General features: G+C 41.7%; 1 protein-coding gene and 1 long non-coding RNA gene across 2 annotated transcripts in view; one reads left to right on the top strand and one right to left on the bottom strand.

The window, feature by feature from the left end:
* Positions 1 to 6,850, top strand: part of LOC144679070 (uncharacterized) — a 48,795-nt gene extending 41,945 nt beyond the window's left edge. Inside the window, exon 3 of the long non-coding RNA XR_013576238.1 lies at positions 6,355 to 6,850. This is a non-coding gene — a long non-coding RNA (uncharacterized LOC144679070). The remainder of the gene's footprint in view (positions 1 to 6,354) is intronic.
* The window catches only part of LOC144679067 (oxysterol-binding protein-related protein 10-like), a 266,323-nt gene that overhangs the window by 98,625 nt on the left and 154,519 nt on the right, over positions 1 to 13,179 (bottom strand). The window lies entirely within an intron of this gene.

Below are 13,179 nucleotides of genomic sequence, written 5' to 3'. Positions count from 1 at the left end.
TAGCTCAACCCTGGTTGCATATGCTCAAACATTTATTTTACTATTTGTGGCACACTACCACAACAGCACTCTTTTCAAATTCTCTTGGAAAAATGAAAGAGATTGAAAAGAAAGAATTTGAATTTACATAATGCCTTTCACAACTTCAGGATGTTCCAAAGCACTTCATAGCCAATTAAGTACATTTAAATTGAAGTTACTGTTGCAACATTGGAAAAGCAGCAGCCAGTTTGGGTCGACATCTAGAATCATAGAACCATGGAAACGTTACGGCACAGAAAGATGCCATTCAGCCCGTCATGTCTGCGCCAACCAAAAAAGAGAAAAAAAAGAAATTAGCCACTCATTTTAATCCCACTTTCCAGCACCTGGTCCGTGGCTTTGCAGGTTACAGCATTTCAGGTGCACATCTAGGTACCTTTTAAATGAGTTGAGCATTTCAGGGACCTGTGGACATGCACTGCAAGGTCTTTCACTTCCTCTGCCCTCTCAATATCATCTTGTTTACGGAGTATTCCCTTGCTTTGTTTGCCCTTCCCAAATGCATCACCTCGCATTTTTCCAGATTGAATTTATTTGCCGCTTTTCCACCCAATCAACCAAACCATTGATATCATTCTGCAAAAACAGCTATTCTCTTCACTATCAGCTACACAGCCAATTTTTGTGTCATCTGCAAATTTCCAAATCATGCCTCCCACATTTGAATTCAAGTCATTAATATATACAACAAACAGCAAGGGCCCCAACACTGAGCCCCGTGGAACACCACTGGAAATCGTTATCCATTCACAAAAACATCCATCGACCATTACCCTTTGTTTCCTGTCACTGAACCAATTTTGGATCCAATTTGCCACATTCCCCTGTATCCCATAGGATTTCACTTTTCTGACTCGTCTACCATGTGGGGCCTTGTCAAATACCTTACTAAAACTCATGTAGACAACATCCACTGCATTATCCTAATCAATCCTCCTAGTTACCTCCTCAAAAGATTTGATTAAATTAGCAAGACACCATCTTCCCATAACAAAACCATGTTGACTATCCCCGATCAATCCATGCCTTTCTAAGTGACAGTTTATCCCATCTCTCAGAATTATTCCAATAATTTGTCCACTACCAAAGTCAGACTGACCAGCCTACAACTTTCTGGCCTATCCCTCGCACCTTTTTCAAATAATGGTACAATGTTCACAGACCTCCAATCCTCTGGTACCTCACCTGTAGTACTTCTTCTCTCATTATGCTTATTCTATGTAATATTTCACACTTCTCTTTAACTAGAATTTCTGCATCATCCCTCTCCTCACTGAAGACAAAAACAAAGTACTCATTGAGAACCCTGCCCACATTTTCTGCATCAACAGATAAGTTGCCATGTAATGGTAATGTCTCTGATAGGTCCTACCCTTTCCCTCATTATTCTCTTGCTCTCAGTGTACTAGTAAAGCATCTTTGGGTGTTCTTTGATTTTACCTGCCAATGTTTTTTCGTATCCTCTCTTTGCTTTCCTAATTTCCTTTTTTTACTTCATCCCTGTGCTTACTATACTCTTCTGGGCTTTCTACAGCGTTAAGCTTTTTGTGGCTGTCATAAGCTTTCTTTTTCTGCTTTATCTTACCCTGTATGTTTCTGGATAATCAGGTGGCTCTAAATTTGGTGGTACCACTCTTTTTCTTTTGTGAGGACATGTCTACATTATGCCCACAGAATCTCACTTTTGAATGCCTCCCACTGATTTGCCAGTTTTCCATTCTAGTAGCTATATCTAGTCCACTTTGCTAATTCAACTCTCAGCTTTGTAAAATTTGTATTCCCCCAATTTAGAACTTTTGCTCCTGTTTTATCTTTGTCCTTTTCCATAATGATGCTAAATCCAACTGTATTATAGTCACTATCTCCAAAATGGTCCCCCACTGCTACTTCATCCTCTTGCCTATCTTCATTTCCTAAGACTAAATCTAGAATTGCACCCCCTCTCGTTGGGCTTGTTGTGTGCTGGTCAAAAAAGTTCTCTTGAACGCAGTTCAAGAATTTTGTGCCCTTCACACTGTTCGTATTCCAATTGATGTTAGGGTAGTTAAAGTTTCCAACTATTACTGCTCTATTGTTTTTGCACTCAGAAATTTGCCTACATATTTGCTCTTCTAACTCTTCTCCACTATTCGGAGGTCTATAGTACACTCCTACCAGTGTGGCTGCCCTTTTTTAATTTCTGAGCTCAACTCATATGGCATCATTTGATAAAAGCAAAGAGTCATTCGGACTCGAAACGTTAACTGTATCTCTCTCCGCAGATGCTGTCAGACCTGCTGAGTTTTTCCAGGTATTTTTGTTTTTGGCATCATTTGATGCTTCTTTAGTATATCATCCTTCCTCACAGCTGTAATTGATTCTTTAACCAATAATGCTACACTCTCACCTTTTTATCCCCTCTCTATCTTGCCTGGAAACTCTGTATTTAGGGATGTTGAGCTGCCATTTTTGCCCATTTTTAAGCCAAGTTTCCATTATAGTGATGATATCATGCTGCCATTTGCCCTTAGCTCATCGGCTTTATTCGATATACTCCTTGCATTTACATATATACCTTTTAACACTGCCAAATTCCTGGGCTGTACTTTTTAACCTGTGCTTCTTCTGTCTTTTAGAGTCACTCACCAATTTTCCATCTCCCATTCTCTGCACTGAATTTGCCCTCAAGTTCCCAAGCCCTGCTAATCTAGTTTAAACTTCCCCTCCGCCTCCTCCCCAACCCCCACCCCCCCCACCCCCTCCTCCCCAACCGGCACCGCCCCCCGCCCCTCCACCACCCCCTCGCCCCAACAACAGCACCAGGAAATCTGCCTGTGAGGATATTCACCCCAGACCTGTTAAGGTCTACGTAGACCTTCCAGCTTGTATGGGTCACTCCTCCCCCACAACCAGTCCCAATGCCTCAGAAATCTGATGCCTTCCCTCCTACACCAGCTTTCCAGCCACGTGTTTAATCGTTAAATTCTCCTATTTCTATGCTCCCTAGCACTTGGTACTGGGAATAATCCTGAGATTACTGCTTTAGAGGTCCTGCTTTTCAATCTCCTTCCTAGCTCCCTAAAATCTGCTTTCAGGACCTCATCCCCTTTCCTACTTAAGTCACTGGTACCAATGTGGACCACGACCTCTGACTGATCTATGAGATAAAAGACCAGTAATCAACTTATGTTGGTATTATTTGAAGGATCTCATGCAGGACAGAGAAAACATTTTAAGGACACTCTAAAGGCCTCACTGAAAAGGGGGTAAATTGACATTGGTGCACGTGAGGTACTTGTAGCAAACAATGCGATGTCACGGCACCTCATCCAACAAGCTGTAACAATCAGAAACTGACCACGTAAACTCTGCTGCGGAGAAGCAATGAAACCAGGAGGAGAGAGAGCACAGCCCTAGCTCAAGAACTCCCCTTCCTCCAGACAACTCCTAACCTTTCTGCCGAAAGGCCTGTGTTTGAAGCCTGGCTGATGTCACCCTCGTTTTGAGGGTTTGACAACAACAATTTGAAGGATAAATGTTGCCCAGAAAACCAGAAGAACTCCCCTACTTTTCTTAGACTAGTCCCATGGGAATATTGCATCATCTGAAGAGGCAGGTGAGGCCTTGTTTAAAACCTCAGCTGAAAGACAACTGTGCAGCATTCCCTCAGTACCACATGGAAATATTAGCCTAGATTATGTGGTCAAGTCTCTGGAGTTGAGCTTTAATCACAGCTCTCCACTCCAAGGAATTCTCCAAGGCAAGAATTCCATCTTTGTGCCAAAGCTAACACCTTAAACTGCTCCAACATCTATGAGTCTTACATAACGCCAGCTTCTTCTTTGTGATTAACCATTAACAGTTAAGCCAGATGCTGGTGCTGATTTAAAAGAAAATAACAAGTTATTACAATTAAGGATGCTTGAATTCTTCCAGCTCACCTTTAAGCTATATATCTACAATCTTCAAAATTTAACTCTTCTGGATTATAGTGGAAATCACTTCCAAAGATTTAGAAGAAAAACTGAAACTCTTTCAAGAGTCAAGTAATTAATATACTTCAATTTTCAAAAGGCACCTGGTAAAGTTAAACATTAAGTTTTCAAAGAAGATTGTCACTATTGAAGTTAATATCATATTTGTTATCCAAAATGAAAAATGGCTCAGAATAGGTAGACAAATGGGGAAGTTCCACTTGAGGGAGTGAATAGTAAAATCCCAGGTCTGTTCTTGGCTTCTTACTATTCACCCAATCATAAATCATTGGAGGGATGCTAATTCTTGCAATATCTCTCTATTCTTTTAAGATGTTCCTTAAAATCTATTTCGCTGACCAAGCTTTTGGTCATCTATCCTAATATCCCCATCTCTAACTTGGTGTCATTTTTGATAAGTGACTTGCAAATTTTACTACATTCAATGTAAATATAAGTTGTTGTTTTTTAATATCTAAGTTAACTTGGTTTAGTTCCAGATTGCGTAGCCTTTTATTTAAGCCTGAACTGCAAACTGACTTTTTTGAATCGAAATAGCTATTGGATTTCATTGAATAAATAACCAATGATTACAGTACTATAGGCCTGCAGCCACTAATTTTTGCAATTTTATATTTTTGCATTTTATTTCTGCTTTGCTCTTGATTTTAAGCCTGCATTGACTATTTAAAGTTAACTTTGTAGGACTTGATTTAAAAGGAAGTGTTACTATGCTTTGATTAAGTCAAATAATTAATCAATAGTAATCAGCAGTAGTAACTGTAGACATGTTTCCCAAGACCTTGTTTTTCATACTGGTATTTTGTCTACATCATTGTTTTCCCTTTTCAAGCTAGACTAACTAAAATAAAAGTTGTCTTTCTTTAGCAGAAGTTATTTTTCTTACTGTATTCAACAACTCTTGAACTATAAGCCAGGGCAACAAATGACCTTGTACATGAGGTTGTTAACTATGATGTAGAATCAGGAGATGGAGATTGATTGATGGACACACAATCTGATCAATGGCAGATGAGAGCAAAGATACGCAAACAACTTGAATATTGCGAAGGCACTGCATGATTTTGCAGACTGTGAGGAGAATTTGATATGGACTCGTTTACTAGACCCTTGTTTTGAGAAAGTCTGCATAAAAGCCTCAAAAGGCTGGAATGGAGCTAGAAACTGGACTTAAACATAGCCTCAAACATTCGAGGTTTACAGCTGGAGTGAATTAGTCAACCACTTAAGATTACGGGTAGAAAGGCCGTTGACAGAGTGACTGACCGGAGTGTCCACCCCTGTGCAAAGTTATTCAGAGACTTGGTGATGTATGAGCCAATGGGAATTTCACCATTTTGGGGACCTGTCATGAACAGACCAATTTGGGGTTGTTTTACCATCTTGCAGAGCTGTCTAGAACAGACCAATTTGAAGTTAACATTTGTAATATAGTACGTTCTTGTATGTATTTGTACTATAATATACATGGATGTATAGCATAACGTATATGATACACACAGATTTTTTTTTCTTCCTTTCTTTTTAATAAAGTTATCTCTCTTTCAATCATTAATAATTGTTTAATAGTTGTCTAATAAAGATTATTGATTTCATACATTGCTTGGTGTTGAGTCACTCATTCCTGTTCATCTAGAGTATGGCTCCAAACCTAAGTGAGACTCCGCAAGGGACTCTCGCGCCCTTAACAGTACTGAAAAATCAGGTAACCGGTTTAATTATAGAACTATTTTTAATGTCAGAAATTTCTTCTTCTTGTAATCCCTCATACCCAAGATAACTTACATTGTGTGGTTAAAACATTGGTTGTAATGGCCTTGGATGAAGTACAGATTCACAAGAACATTGCTGGGGTTTAAAGAGTTAACTTATGAGGACGGGTTGCATAAACTTGACTTGCATTCCCTTGAGTTTACTTGGCTGAGGTGTTTAATCAAGGTGTTTAAAATTAGGGATTTGAATCAAAGGTGGTAAGCAGCTGAGATATAGATCAGCCATTATCTGATTGAATGGAAGTTTGAAGGGATGAATGGCCTACTCTAGTTCCTATGCTCACAAGTACTGGCAATCAGTACTGATAACATTGCTGGTTGGTTGCAGGAAATAAAAAGGGAAAAAGGTAAATGCATTATACATTGAGGAAATTAAGCTAAAGTTGTGAAAATGGTTTGTTTAAACTAAACATTTTAATGCTTACAAACTTCAGATAATCACATATCTGGTGCCACCTGATGGATAAAAGTTAAAGTGCACATTTTGCAGATTATAATTTTACTTTAACCCTGGATTCAGTACATGAAAACAACACTAATACAAGCATATTAATTGCTTTCTTCAGTGCAACCCACAGTTGTAAACCGACATCATAGCTCCTTAAGGTCTAAAATCCAGCAGATGGAATCAGCTGTTTTCTCCAACACAGCAAAAAGAAAGAAAAATCTACATCAAGACAAGCCAGAAAAGTCTTGGACTGCAGAAAGCAGTCTTGTTCTGAAGTCTTGGATTTCCACAGCAGAGTGGAAGAGAGTTTAAGAGGTCATGTGGTATGCCTTTAGTAAAGCTACAGCAGTTTGCCTTGGGTAATATTACCGGATTTTTCTCGTTAAATATCTAGAAGGGAGTGTTGCCATGAAGGTGTTTGCGGGTCTGACCAAGTAGGGAGTTGTTTGGGAGTCATGCGGACTCGAAACTTTAACTGTGTTCCTCTCCACAGATTCTGTCAGACCTGCTGAGTTTTTCCAGGTATTTTTATTTTTCAGTTGTTTGGGAGGATGTTTTGGAAGACTAACTTCAACTGTAATCTTGTGTGCTTAAATGTTCTTTCCTTCTTGTTAATAAAAAACTTTTAACTTTTAAAATCCTGAAAGTGTTACTGGACTTCTTGCTGCTGAGATCAGTGCATTTTCTTCTCATTTTCAGAATACAAAAAGCGTATGGCCCTTAAGCGAAGTTTCCCTCTGGTATTTGGTTTGCTCGGCAATTAACATCTGCTGTGCTGATCACATAAATTGTTTTGTTTTTGGTAGTGCTAATTGAGGGAAGAATGCTGGCCAGCAAAGAGAACTCCCTGCTCTTCAAAAACGATCCTGTGGCATTTTATGTCTAACTGAAGGAGTAGTGAAACCAGATTTAACATCTATCAAGAGGGCAGAGTTTTCTGTGCCTGCTGGCATCGGGCATCATGGCGGACACGAGCAGAAGGCCAAAAATCGGTTTCACGCCGTCGTGAAACCAGTTTGCAATTATCTGCTCTGCCCATCAATAGCAGGCCACCTTTTCCACTGCCAGACAATGGTAACTTAATTTTAATACATCTGCATTTCATCATAAGCCCTGCTTGCCGGAATCATTCCCCATGCTGGATTATCCAGGCATGTTAGCATGATTGCATGTCGGCGTGTTTCACAACTGTACATGAGCGACATGCACCTGGCGAGCTGCACTTTGCTTGGGACTCTGAGGTTTGTTTGCCTACCTTATTTCAGGAACCGCTCACAGTCATTAGCTTCAGGCCTCACAGGCAGCACCAAACTACATTTAAGGGGGCTCACAGATTAGTCTCTACCTACCAGACCAGCAATAAGGCAGGAGTGGCTTTTCAAACGCTGCAAGGCTAGGACTTGCTTGGGTAAAGGGGAGAAGTGGCCTCAGATGAGGGAAAAGGCTGCAGGGCGAGGGCTGTGCTGGGGAAGTGGGGTATCCAAGGGTGTATGTGGGGGCACATGTTGACCTGTGTAAGTGACCTCAAGATAGTGAGGGTTGAGGAGGCAGTCTCCAGAGGAGAAGAAGCCAGATGGTGATGTGAGGGTTTGTGTAAGAGAGTTTGGTGATGTCCCTTGAGCTGGCAGAGAGATGTCAGTTTCATACCCTTACACCCTCACCTCAATAAATTTTGGGCTCGGTACAATGCTGAACTCTTCTTCTTCCGTTGCCTTTGTTTCCATGCTTGCTTCTTTGGGCAAGAGTCCTCCTGCAGTTCCACAGATCCTTTCACCCTCCACCTGGACCCCTCCCTCTGGCCTCTTACCTGCTTGTGATCTTTTCATTGAGAACTGTTGGCACACATCAGCTGTCTCAATTTCTCTGTTCCTCTCACCCACTCTAACCTGTCTCCTTCTGAACTTGCTGCACTCCGTTCTCTTATGTCCAACCCTGACTTTGTTATCAAACCTGCTGCTGAGTGTGGTGCTGTTGTCATCTGGCATGCTGACCTCTACCTTGCAGAGGCTGAGCACCAACTCTCAGACACTTCTTCCTACCTCCCCCTGGACCATGCCCCCACCACTGAACATCAAGCCATTGTTTCCAGGACTGTCACTGGCTTCTTCCCCTCTGGAAATCTTCCCTCCACAGCTTCCAACCTAATAGACTCAGAACCCTGGGGACAGCCCGCTTCTACCTCTTTCCCAAAATCCACAAACAGGATTGGCCCAGTAGACCGATCTTGTCAACCTGTTCCTGCCCCACGGAACTAATTTCTTCCTATCTTGACTCGGTTCTCTCTCCCCTTGTCCATACTCTTCCCAGCTATACCCATGATTCCTCTGATGCCCTACGTCATATCAACAATTTAGTTTCTTGGCTCTAACCACCTCCTCTTCACTACGGACATCCAGTCCCTCTACACCTCCATCCCCCACCAGGATGGTCTAAGGACTCTCCGCTTGAACAGAGGCCCGAACAATCCCCATCCACCACCACTCTCCTCCGTCTGGTTGAACTTGTTCTCTCACTGAACAATTTCTCCTTCAACTCGTCTCACCAATGAAAGGTGTGGCTATGGATACCTGCATGGGCCCCAGTTATGCCTGTCTCTTTATGGGGTATGTGGAACATTCCTTGTTCCAAGTCCTACTCAGGCCCTCTCCCACAACTCTTTCTTTGGTACATCGATGACTGTTTCGATGCTGCTTCATGCTCTCATTTGGACCTGGAAAAATTTATCAATTTTGCTTCCAATTTCCACCCCCACCCCACCCAATCACCTTCACATGGTCCATCTCCAACACTTCCCTTCCCTCTCTGTCTCCATTTCTGGTGATAGACTGTCCACCAATATTCATTACAAACCCACCAAGTCCCACTAATACCTCGACTACAGCTCCTAACATCTTGCTTCCTGTAAGGACTCCACCCCATTCTCAGTTCCTTCGCCTCTGTCACATCTGTTCTGACGATGCCACTTTCCAAAATGGCACTTCTGGCATGTCTTCTTTCTTCCTTAACCGAGTTTTCCCACCCACTGTGGTTGACAAGGCCCTCAACTGTGACCAACCCATCTCCCGCGCCTCTGCCCTCACACCTTCCCCTCCCTCCCAGAGCCATGATAGGGTCCCATTTGTCCTCACTTTTCACCCCACCAGCCTCTGCATTCAAAGGGTTATCCTCCACCATTTCTGCCAACTCCAGCATGCCACCACCAGGCACATCTTCCCCTCAACCCCGTCAGCATTCCGTAGGGACCGTTCACCTCAAACCTTTCCCATGGAACCTTCCCATGCAATCGCAGAAGGTGCAACACCTGCCCCTTTACCTCCTCCCTCCTCACCGTCCAAGGGCCCAAACACTCCTTTCAGGTGAAGCAGCACTTCATTTACACCTCCTTCAATTTGGTCTACCGCATTCCCTGCTCCCAATGCGGTCTCCTCTACATCAGGGAGACCAAACGCAGACTGGGTGACCACTTTGCGGAATACCTTCGGTCTTATTTTTATTTATTTCTTTATTGTTTTATCCCCCTCTTCTTTATCCCCCCCACCCCACCGCCAAAAAGCCCCTGTTATTTATTCCATGTTGTTCTTTCACAAAGTTCTTCCCCTTGTTCTGTTATTATAGCATTCTGCTTTCTTACCTTTACACCATTATCAGCACATTTTTTAGCCCTTACCACTGCCATTAACACTCCCTTTGTCCTTTAGTTGATGACATCTTTGTCAATCTCTCCTTTGCCCCCATCCAGCTTCACCTGCTCTGCCCCCCTTAAACACTATAAATTTCATGACATTTCTACTTCTCTTTAGCTCTGAAGAAGGGTCATACAGTCTCAAAATGTTAACTGTTTCTCTCTCCACAGATGCTGTCAGACCTGCTGAGTTTTTCCAGCATTTTCTGTTTTTGTTTCAGATTTCCAGCATCTGCAGCATTTTGCTTTTATGCCAGTGAATGTGTGATGGCCTTGTGTTTGAGAGAGTTTAGAGCGATGAAATGGTTGCCTTACCCTGATGGTATGGGTGAGATTATTCATCTGCTTCCTGCATTAGATGGCCAACCTCTCATGTGCAGCATTGGCACTGACCACCTCCCAAACCAGAATGGTGAGGCTGATGGGTCTCCTGTGGCCAAAGCGGGTGTAGAAGGCATTGCATTGAGCCTCCACTGTGTCCAGGAGGCATCCCAGGGAAGGGGTGGGGGGGGGGGGGGGGGGGGCTGCACTCTTCTTGGCTTTTGAGGCCATGTCTTTACCGGTGCCCTCCTGGGTTGCAAGCATTGATTAGTGTGCACACAGTTGCAGTTTAAATACGAAGCCCTGCGTGAAGGAGCGGCAAGGTAACAGTGTGGCAGGCAAATTGAAGGCCGCACACCAGTGAGATGGTGTGTTTCCTGTGGCTGCATAATTAGTGAGGTGGGAATGGGATGATACAGCACCAAAAGCCACCATTGCGGTTGGCTGGTAAAACGTCCTTTTTCCCACCTGCTACCGTACTTAGTGCAAATCTGGGACTACTCCGCCCAGTATCTCAGACAAAGCAGCACATCCTCAGTAATGCACAGAAGTGTTAATTTAGATAAACACATAAAACTAAAATTTTAGAAGCCACAAACTTCAGTAGATTTTCTCATGATTATATTGTAAACAAAACTAAATTTATTCTTTCCAATTAATTTATTATTTAATTTTTGCTCAATGCTTAAATATTTTTTTCTTTAGTTGGAGAATAGCATATGGATTCAGTGAATCTAAGAAAGAGAAAAAGGACAAATAAGATTCAATACAAATTTATAGAAAACCACAATGTGGACAAGCCAAAGAAAAAAATGTTTAAGCATTGAGCAAAAATTAAAGATTAATTAATTTTAATTAATTAATTAAAAATTAATTGGGAAGAATAAATTTAGTTTTGTTTACAATATAATCATGAGAAAATCTACTGAAGTTTGTGGCTTCTAAAATTTTAGTTTTATGTGTTTATCTAAATGTGTGATTTGGCAGTGGCCTGGGATCAAGTTGTGAATCGCCAGTTTAGTTGGAGAATAGCCTATGGATTCAGTGAATCTAAGAGAGAGAAAAAGGACAAATAAGATTTAATAAAAATTTATAGAAAACCACAATATGGACAAGCCAAACTGGTGATTCACAACTTGATCCCAAGCCACTGCCTAAAATACCCTGGATTCGGCTGAGTAGGAGCTGTGGAGGGGTTATGTGGTGGAGTTCCCCACTGACTTTTCCAGCCCTCCCTGTGAAACAGCAGCTAGCTTCTATCTGATGCCCTGAAATTGCTGCACAGCTTTGGTCAGAAACTCACTCATGGGGTAACCATGAGTCCATGTTCCAGGAAACAGTGCATTAGGGCATCAATAAGTTGTGCCTCTGTGTGACCTGAGTTTTTTTTTAAACCATGCATTCTTTAGTCTCGCCAGTTTTGGAAGCACAACAATAATATGGAGCCTAATAAAATAGCGGTATGTACTTTAAATCAGACTATAGCTGTACAAACTTACACTGCAATGACAGAACCAAAACATAGGGAATGACCAAAGTGACTGTGCAGAGTACGAAGCTGGCATCCAACATGTATTTATGATGGGGAAGGGAATAGAATGTGGGAGGACATCAACTCAAGATCTCACCCTTGAAATCATGTATTCAGTATTACATTCCACATTGTACAAGTTCATGGTTGGATAGTGATAGAAATTTAGAGTCTCAATTAACCCTTTAACCCCTTATTCTCAAGTTCTGAAATGACTCAAAGTGATAACTTTTATTGGTGACCGTGGTTATATTTTATTCAGTGTAAGAGAGACCTGACACATGCTCATGTTGAAGCAGTAGTATCAAAGTCCAACAGCATTACCATTATCCCCTGGTTAGAAGCGCAATCTCTACCTAACTACTCTCTCATCGTGCCCCAGGTACTGTCACATCAATTAATGCAATACATAATACTTCTACAATTCATGTGCCTGAGCAATCCCTTCTATACTTTCTTTACACAGCAAAGTCTATGAAGACCAATTTAACACAATCATTACACCATCGTTTGAACAACCCCAACTACAAAAAATGTCTTTTAACTATCTGCCCTTCCAAGCCCGGTCAAACTCTCAAGATCTCTGGTTTCTTAACCTCTGAGACCTATCAGCTAATACCAATGCTAGTGCCTGGCCAAAGCAAGGAAAACAAGGTGGCCTTGGGATCCAGTTGTTTCGTCTTGGTGCTAACTCATATCTGGGCGTCAGGGATGCTGCAACAGGGTTTATCTTCTAGTTCCCATAGAGAAAGCTGTCTGTTTTCACACTGCTAGATTTCTGATGTTTACATTTTTTAATCATTTTGTCAATGAAGGCCCAAACCACAATTTCCCACCAAGTCACCTCTCAGCTGCTTTTATCCAAGATTAAAAATTTTGTTCAATATATAGATACAATATAACAGTGAAATTAAAGAAGTGTACAGTAACAGTATAGAGCATTGAAGTTGAAGATCAGCCATGATATGATTAAATGGTTGAGCAGGCTGGAGGGGCTGAATGGCCTACTCCTACTCCTATGTTGCTACCTTCCTTAAGTTAGTTTTTGTAATTAGCAACGCAATACAATATAGGGATTTCTCAGGATTCTTAGAATAGTACTCAACTCTTACTGTGTTAAAAATGCAAAAATGATAATGCTGTGTTCAGATCCAAAATCTCTCCTGTAGTCAATGGGTGTCTCATATGAACTCTGAGCCTCTCAGTCTCCCACTTGAGGATCACTATGAGTCCTATAGTGCAATATTAAATGTCTTTTCTAATTCTGGCAGTTGCAGAATGTAGGAATGCTTCATTCTGCAGAATTACAGAAGAAACTGATCCCTGGGAATGCTCACACATAAAAATGTTAATCCCAAGATGCATTTATCATGCAGCAAGCATGCAGCATGCATGGCTCTGAAAAGAAT

Source organism: Cetorhinus maximus, chromosome 3 (genome assembly GCF_964194155.1).
Source record: "Cetorhinus maximus chromosome 3, sCetMax3.hap1.1, whole genome shotgun sequence".
Taxonomy (NCBI): domain Eukaryota; kingdom Metazoa; phylum Chordata; class Chondrichthyes; order Lamniformes; family Cetorhinidae; genus Cetorhinus; species Cetorhinus maximus.
The sequence above is the reverse complement of the archived record's forward strand: the minus strand, read 5'-3'. Positions and strand labels throughout refer to the sequence as shown.